The sequence below is a fragment of the Lissotriton vulgaris genome, chromosome 6 (assembly GCF_964263255.1).
Source record: "Lissotriton vulgaris chromosome 6, aLisVul1.2, whole genome shotgun sequence".
In the NCBI taxonomy this organism is placed as follows: domain Eukaryota; kingdom Metazoa; phylum Chordata; class Amphibia; order Caudata; family Salamandridae; genus Lissotriton; species Lissotriton vulgaris.
This window is the reverse complement of record NC_141694.1, coordinates 1881874628-1881883504: the sequence shown is the minus strand read 5'-3', so window position 1 is coordinate 1881883504 and position 8877 is coordinate 1881874628.

Here is an 8877-nt window from a genome sequence, read left to right as displayed (position 1 = left end):
GTTGCGATACTCCAGATAAAAGGGAATTTTTCTATTTAGCACTTATGCAACTCTTCAAGCCTTGGTGACTGAAAGGAAATTACTTGGAGATTTTCAGTGCTATGAAGATTATTTTAATGCATGTAAAGATGGCTTTGAATGCACGATTTTTCCAAATTATCTACAAATGTTGAATGAAGAGATTGAACAAGAAACTGCAAGTGTAGCTGAAGTTGCTAGAGACAGTTCTCAAGATTGTCAAAGTTCTGCTCCACTGAGTCAAGATCGACTAGGAGAACCAATTCTTGAAAATGAAGCAGCAATATCCATGTGTGAAGTAGAAACCACAATGCATCAAGCACACCAGGATATTTTTGAGTTGGGAAACTTGAAAGAACAACTAAATATTGAACAGAAAGAAAAATATCAGCAAGTTAAACAACAGATAGAACACGGTTTACTTCATGAAAAAAAGAATGCAACTGCACCTTATTTAAACATATTTGAATGTATATCAGTGGTCATGCTGGTACAGGAAATGTTTCTTAATTAAAGTTTTGACCAGTTATCTACAGAAAACCACTGATCACATTTATCTTGTGTTGTAACTGCTCCAACTGGGTTAGCAGCACACAACATTAGTGGACACTCATTTCATCAAGATGTGGTATTGAGTATATGACCATTTTCTGATTGCAGGGCCTTGTGTGGAATTTGTAGGAATTAAATTGTCTTTGCCATCCTATTTGATGACATCAGCTTACTAAAGCATACCGCATGGTTCAACCTATACGAGGTGATGAAGTATCCTACTAGATACATTAGGATGAAGATCAGACAACTTCACTTATGCAATTGGAGCTGGCTGTGGTTATGTTTTCACTGTGAGCAACTGTTTACAGGTCATGTAGCATGCATGCATGTTCTCATGCTAATGTTGAAGCCTATGCAGTGAACCAAGCAGCTGGTGTGATATGTGCAATCTTTTGTGTTAATATCTGATGGCCAGGTGTGTTGACACAATTGCAATAAACCTATTTTATATGCAATTTCACATTCAACAAAGGCAAGTGAAGAAGGGGTCAATATCATTAGGGAGACAGCTGGTCACAATGGTTCTCGTCATGAGAGTACAGACACGGAGGGACCCAGCGACCATGAGGGTGCGGGGAGTGCCAAGGATGTTGGAAGTTCGACTTCATCATCATTTTCAAGTTCCCGCCTCCCAGCTGTCCCTCCCTCTCTAGACCCCTGTTTAATAGTGGTAGCTGTCGGCTGCACAGCGGAAGCACACTGCCGGTGCTCCAAAGGCAAGCCTGTCTATGCCTGTCTGCAGAGAGACTTCGATCAGCTCCAGGAGCCGTGATCCTCTGACCCACCAACACTACAGACCCTCTGCTCTCCGTGCACTCAACGTCGGCAAAAATAACAATTGCAAGTTTTCCTCACCACTTGATACTCATTGACCTTTCCCCTGCCAAAGCTGCTGCCACTCCATCAACCTTGCCGAGACCCAGGGCCCACCTCCACCATATAATAACACCATTGCACCGCAAACCCTGCAATTCATCCTCCTCAATGCCTGCTCCCTTCACAGACATGTCACGAAAATCTGGAACCTCCTCAACAGGACCACTCCTGATGTCGACTTCGTCACCAAAACATGGATGAATGCCACCTTGGGAACAGATAAACAGATATTGCGATCGCCATCACCGAAGGATAAACAGTCACCCCGAAGGACCACCCAAACCACCCTAGCAGAGGCATTGCAATCAGCCACAAAATCAACTTCCGCTTGAGCACCTACACCGGTGGACTGAGAGACCTAATGGAGCACTTACACTTCAAAATGCAGGCCAACCTGTCCATCATCCTCCGAGGCACCCTCATCTACAGACTCCCTGGGTCCTGTGTCCAATTCTCTGACTCTAGCTCTGAGTTCATTGCCCCGCAATGTGTGGAGGGTCCTTTTGGGTACATGGAAGGAGACTCTTTCTTTGAGGTATTTGGGTCTGATGTTGTGCAGGGATTTGTAGACATAGGTGAGTAGCTTGAAAGTAACTCTCTTCTGGATAGGGAGCCAGGGGAGGTCTCATGGGTGCTGGGTCATGTACTCATGTTGTGGATGAGTCTGCCTGCGGTGTCCTGGATGGTTTGGAACTTTTGTAGTAGGGTTTCGTTGATTCCGGCATAGAAGGCATTACCGTAGTCCAGTCTGTTGGTTATGTGTGCATGGGTGACAGTCTTTCTGCATTCAGGGGGGATCTACTTGTAGGTCTTGTGGAGGATGCAGAGGGAGTTGAAGCAGGTGGAGGCGATGGAGTTGATCTGGCGGGTCAAGATTAGGGAGGAGTCTAGAATGATACCAAGGTTCTGGGTGTGGTCTTTTGGGGTGGGTGGGTTTCTGAGGGCAGGGGGCCACCAGGAACTGTCCCACGTGGTAGGGGAGGGTCCGAGGTCAAGACCTCTGTCTTCTCTGAGCTCAGTTTTAGACAGCTGTCGCTCATCCAGGCTGTGACATATTTCATGCCTTCTTGAAAGCTGAGTTTGTGTCTTTGGGGTTCTTCGTGAGCGAGAGGATGAACCGGTGTATCATCAGTGTAAGATACTATGCTGAGCCCATGCTGTCTGATGATGGTGGTGAGGAGGTCATGTAGATGTTGAAGAGCGAGGGGCTGAGCGAGGATCCTTGTGGTGCTCCCCAGTTGATCTCCCGTAGGTTCGGAGAGGAAGGGAAAGAGTCTGATCCTTTGGGTTCTGCCGAAGAGAAAGGAGTGGATCCAGTCGAGGGCGGTTCTCATATACCGGCGTCCTAGAGTCTGGCTGCAAGAGTGCGTTGTGAGACGGTGTTGAAGACTACAGAGAGTTCTAGTAGGATGAGGGATGCAGTGTGGCTCTGGTCCAGTAGCATGTGGATGTCATCGATGGCGGTGAGGAAGGCAGTCTTGGTGCTGTGGCTGCTGCAAAATCTGGACTAGGGGGAGTCAAGGATGGCGTTCCCTTGAGTTAGGTTTTTTTCCTTGTCTCTGTACCTGGTCTCGAGATGCCGGCGAGGTGAGGTCTTTTTTCAGAATGGAGTAAGTAGTTTGTTTAGATTCTAACAGCAGTGCCTTTGTTTCAAGAGGACCGATGGTAAAGCCCTTTTTTTTATAGATGGTAAGGTTAATGCTTTTAACAAAATATAGAGGACTGACAAGTGTATTTAAAGTGTCTTGAATAAGGCATGTATGTCTACCCGTAGCAACCTATTTATAAACCATTTATGAACTTTCCCTGCACACACATCAGTGATGTATTTGAGATATCATCAGTGATGTCACTGACCAGGTCATGAGTGATGTAATATGTGATGTCATCAGCAGTCCATTGCGGGGGCGTGCATTATAGTTAGCTCAACAAACTATAACAGTGAAATGTCCAACTAACTATAACGTCCCTGTAACCTATGGGTTTTTTCAGTGAATTTCAAAGGTTTTTTTAAATGAAAATTTCTAACTATAACGTCCCTGAAACCTGGGTTTTTTCAATTAATTTCTAAGGTTTTGTAAATGCTAATCCCTAACTACAACTTCCTTAAAACCTTTGGTTTTTTCAGTGAATTTCTAAGGTTTTTTAAATGCTATTTTCTAACTATGCCTTCATAGGTATGACATGTGCAGGAAGAGGAGGAAAGGTGCTCAAAGAAGCAAGAGAAGTGCACAAAGAGGCAAGAGAGGTGCAGAGAGGAAGAAAGGTGCATAAAGATGTAACAGAAATGCAGAAAGAGGCAACAGAAGTCCATAACGAGGAAGAAAGATGCAAAAAGAAGCAAGAGATATGCAGAAAGAACCAACAGAGGTGCAAAAAGAGGCCAATTTTGACTGTACCTTACAACTGAGTCATACAAAGTAGCCTAATAACTAATCTGCTCCCTATGATGTCTTAAATCTCACTTTTCTCTTGCAATCCTCAGCGTAATAAAAGCAAGAGATGCAAGAAATAAAGCAAGAGAGATGCAGATAAAAGCAAGCAAAATGCACAAAGAAACAATGGAGGTACAGAAATAGGTAAGAGGGGTGCAGAAAGAAGAAAGAGAAGTGCAGAAAGAGACAAGAGAGATGCACAAAGCGGGAAGAAGGGTGCAGAAAGAGGCATGATGGGTGCAGAAAGAAACAAGAGAAGTGCAGAATGAAGCAACAGGGGTGCAAAAAGAGGCAAGAGGGCTGTAGAAAGAAGCAACAGAGATGCAGAAGGAGGCAAGAGAACTGCACAAAGAGACAATAGAGTTGAAGAAACAGACGTAAGAGGTGCCAAAAGAGGGAACATGGGTGCAGAAAGAGGCAAGAGAATTGCAGAAAGAGGGAAGAGGGGTGCATAAAGAGGCAAGAGAGGCACAGAAAGAAGCAAGAGCAGTGCAGAAGGAAGCAACAGAGGTGCAGAAATAGGCAAGAAGGGTGCAGAAAGAGGAGAGAGAAGTGCAGAAATATGCAAAAGAGTGCAGAAAGAGGTAAGAGGGTTACAGAAAGAGGCAAGAGCAGTGCAGAAAGAACCAAGAGATGTGCAGAAAGAGGCAAGGGAGGTGCAGAAATAGGCAAGAAAGGTGCAGAAAGAGGGGCACTGAAAGGAGCAAAAAAAATACAAGAGATGCGCAGAAACAAGCAAGAGAAGTGCAGAAAGAGGCAAGAGAATTGCTGAAAGAAGCAACAGAGGTGTAGAAAGAAGCAAGAGAAGTGCAAAAAGAGACAAGTGAAGTACAGAAAGAGGTAAGAGCAGTACAAAAATGGCAAGACAACTGCAGAGGAAAGAGGGATGCAAAAAAGAAAGAAGGGTGCAGAATGAAGCAAGAGAGGTGCAGAAAGAAGCAAGAGAAGTACAGAAAGAAGCAAGAGAGGTGCAGAAAGAGGGAAGACGAGTGTAGAAAGTGACAACAGCTTTGCAGAAAGAAGCAAGAGGGGTGGAGAAAGAGGTAATAGAGGTGCTGAAAGAAGCAACAGAGGTGCTTGAAGAGGCGAGAGGGGTGCAGAAAGAGTTAAAAGCAGTGCAGAAAGAACAAAGTTGTACAGAAAGAGGCAAGAGAGGTGCAGAAAGAGACAAGAGGTACAGGCAAAGGGAAGAAGGGTTCAGATAGAAGCAAGAGAAGTGCACAAAAAGGCAAGTGAGGTGCAGGAGGCAAGAGAGTTGCTGATAAATGCAAAAGAGGTACAGAAAAAGGGAACAGGTGTGCACATGGAGGCATGAGCATTGCATAAATAGGGAAGAGGGGTGCAGAAACAGGCAAGAGGGATGCAGAAATTTGCCACAGAGGTGTAGAAAAAAGCAAGAGCAGTGCAGAAAGAACCAACTGAGGTGCAAAACGAGGCGTGAAGGGTGCAGAAAAAGGTAAGAAAAGTACAAAAAGAAGCAACAGAGGTACAGAAAGAGGCAAGAGAGGTGTAGAAATAAGCAAGAAAAGTGCAGAAAGAGGCAAGAGAATTGCTGAAAGAAGCAACAGAGGTGTAGAATGAAGCAATGTGGAGAAAGAGGCAAGTGAGGTGCAGAAAGAGGCAAGAAAGGTACAGAAAATGGCAAGTGAACTACAGGAAGAGGCTAGATGGATCCAAAAAAGGGAAGACAGGTGCAGAAAGAAGCAAGAGAGGTGCAAAAAGAAGCAAGAGATGTGCAGAAAGGGGGAATACGAGTGCAGAAAGAGACAAAAGGGGTACAGAAAGAGACAAAGGGGGCGAAGAAAGAAGCAAGAGAGGTGAAAAAGCAGCAATAGCAGTACATAAAGAAGCAACGGAGATGCAGAAGGAGGCAAGTGAACTGCAGAAAAGGGCAAGAAAGTTGCAGAACAAGGCAAAGAGGTATAGTAATAGAGGACAGGGTGCAGACAGAGGCAAGAGAAGTGCAGAAAGTGGGAAGAGGGGTGCAGAAAGAGGCAAGAGGTATGCAGTAATATGTAAAACAGGTACAGAAAGAAGCAGGAGGGGTACAGAAAGAGGCAAGATAGATGCAGAAAGAGGGCAAAGAGGTATAGAAAGAGGCAAGAGTGTTGCACATAGAGGGAAGGGTGCAGAAAGAGGCAAGAGGTGTAAAGAAAGGATCAAAAGAGGTGCAGAAAGTAGCAAAAGGGGTGCACAAAGAGGCAACAGCAGTACAGAAAGAAGTAACAGATTTGCAGAAGGAAGCAATAGGGGTGGAGAAAGAGGTAATAGAGGTGCTGAAAGAAGCAACACAGGTGCTTGAAGAGGTGAGAGGGGTGCAGAAAGAGGTAAAAGCAGTGCAGAAAGAACAAAGATGTACAGAAAGAGGCAAGAGAGGTGCAGAAAGAGACAAGAGGTACAGGAAAGGGGAAGAAGGGTTCAGAAAGAAGCAAGAGAAGTGCACAAAAAGGCAAGTGAGGTGCAGGAGGCAAGAGAGTTTCTGATAAATGCAAAAGATGTACCGAAAAAAGGAACAGGTGTGCACACAGAGGCAAGAGCGTTGCATAAATAGGGAACAGGGGTGCAGAAAGAGGCAAGAGGGATGCAGAAATTTGCAACAGAGGTGCAGAAAGAAGCAAGAGCAGTGCAGAAAGAACCAACTGAGGTGCAAAACGAGGCGTGAAGGGTGCAGAAAAAGGCAAGAAAAGTACAAAAAGAAGCAACAGAGGTACAGAAAGAGGCAAGAGAGGTGCATAAATAAGCAGGAGAAGTGCAGAAAGAGGCAAGAGAATTGCTGAAAGAAGCAACAGAGGTGTAGAATGAAGCAATGTGGAGTAAGATGCAAGTGAGGTACAGAAAGAGGCAAGAAAGGTACATAAAATGGCAAGTGAACTACAGGAAGAGGCAAGATGGATCCAAAAAAGGGAAGACAGGTGCAGAAAGAAGCAAGAGAGGTGCAAAAAGTAGCAACAGATGTGCAGAAAGGGGGAATACGAGTGCAGAAAGAGACAAAAGGGGTACAGAAAGAGACAAAAGGGGTGAAGAAAGAAGCAAGAGAGGTGAAAATGCGGCAATAGCAGTACATAAGGAAGCAACAGAGATGCAGAAGGAGGCAAGTGAACTGCAGAAAAGGGCAAGAAAGTTGCAGAACAAGGCAAAAGAGGTATAGTAATAGAGGACAGGGTGCATACAGAGGCAAGAGAGGTGCAGAAAGTGGGAAGAGGGGTGCAGAAAGAGGCAAGAGGTGTGCAGAGATATGCAAAACAGGTAGAGAAAGAAGAAAGTTAATTGTGAAAGAAAGAAGCAAGAGGGGTACAGAAAGAGGCAAGAGGGATGCAGAAAGAGGGCAAAGAGGTATAGAAAGAGGCAAGAGTGTTGCACATAGAGGGAAGGGTGCAGAAAGAGGTAAGAGGAGTAAAGAAAGGATCAAAAGAGGTGGAGAAAGAAGGAAAAGGGGTGCACAAAGAGGCAACAGCAGTACAGAAAGAAGTAACAGCTTTGCAGAAAGAAGCAAGAGGGGTGGAGAAAGTGGTAATAGAGGTGCTGAAAGAAGTAACAGAGGTGCTTGAAGAGGCGAGAGGGGTGCAGAAAGTGGTAAAAGCACTGCAGAAAGAACAAAGATGTACAGAAAGAGGCAAGAGAGGTGAAGAAAGAGACAAGAGGTACAGGCAAAGGGAAGAAGGGTTCAGAAAGAAGCAAGAGAAGTGCACAATAAGGCAAGTGAGGTGCAGGAGGCAAGAGAGTTGCTGATAAATGCAAAAGAGGTACAGAAAATGGGAACAGGTGTGCACACGGAGGCAAGAGCGTGCATAAATAGGGAAGAGGGGTGCAGAAAGAGGCAAGCGGGATGCAGAAATTTGCAACAGAGGTGCAGAAAGAAGCAAGAGCAGTGCAGAAAGAACCAACTGAGGTGCACAAAGATGCGTGAAGGAGGCAGAAAAAGGCAAGAAAAGTACAAAAAGAAGCAACAGAGGTACAGAAAGAGGCAAGAGAGGCGCAGAAATAAGCAAGAGAAGTGCAGAAAGAGGCAAGAGAATTGCTGAAAGAAGCAACAGAGGTGTAGAATGAAACAATGTGGAGAAAGAGGCAAGTGGGGTGCAAAAAGAGGCAAGAAAGGTACAGAAAATGGCAAGTGAACTACAGGAAGAGGCAAGATGGATCCAAAAAAGGGAAGACAGGTGCAGAAAGAAGCAAGAGAGGTGCAGAAAGAAGCAAGAGATGTACAGAAAGGGGGAATATGAGTGCAGAAAGAGACGAAAGGGGTACAGAAAGAGACAAAGGGGTGAAGAAAGAAGCAAGAGAGGCGAAAAAGTGGCAATAGCAGTACATAAAGAAGCAACAGAGATGCAGAAGGAGGCAAGTGAACTGCAGAAAAGGGCAAGAAAGTTGCAGAACAAGGCAAAAGAGGTATAGTAATAGAGGACAGGGTGCAGACAGAGGCAAGAGAGGTGCAGAAAGTGGGAAGAGGGGTGCAGAAAGAGGCAAGAGGTGTGCAGAAATATGCAAAACAGGTAGAGAAAGAAGAAAGTTAATTGTAAAAGAAAGAAGCAAGAGGGTACGGAAAGAGGCAAGAGGGATGCAGAAAGAGGGCAAAGAGGTACAGAAAGAGGCAAGAGTGTTGCACATAGAGGCAAGGGTTCATAAAGAAGCAAGAGGGGTGGAGAAAGTGGTAATAGAGGTGCTGAAAGAAGCAACAGAGGTGCTTGAAGAGGCGAGAGGGGTGCAGAAAGTGGTAAAAGCACTGCAGAAAGAACAAAGATGTACAGAAAGAGGCAAGAGAGGTGCAGAAAGAGACAAGAGTTACAGGCAAAGGGAAGAAGGGTTCAGAAAGAAGCAAGAGAAGTGCACAATAAGGCAAGTGAGGTGCAGGAGGCAAGAGAGTTGCTGATAAATGCAAAAGAGGTACAGAAAATGGGAACAGGTGTGCACACGGAGGCAAGAGCGTGCATAAATAGGGAAGAGGGGTGCAGAAAGAGGCAAACGGGATGCAGAAATTTGCAACAGAGGTGCAGAA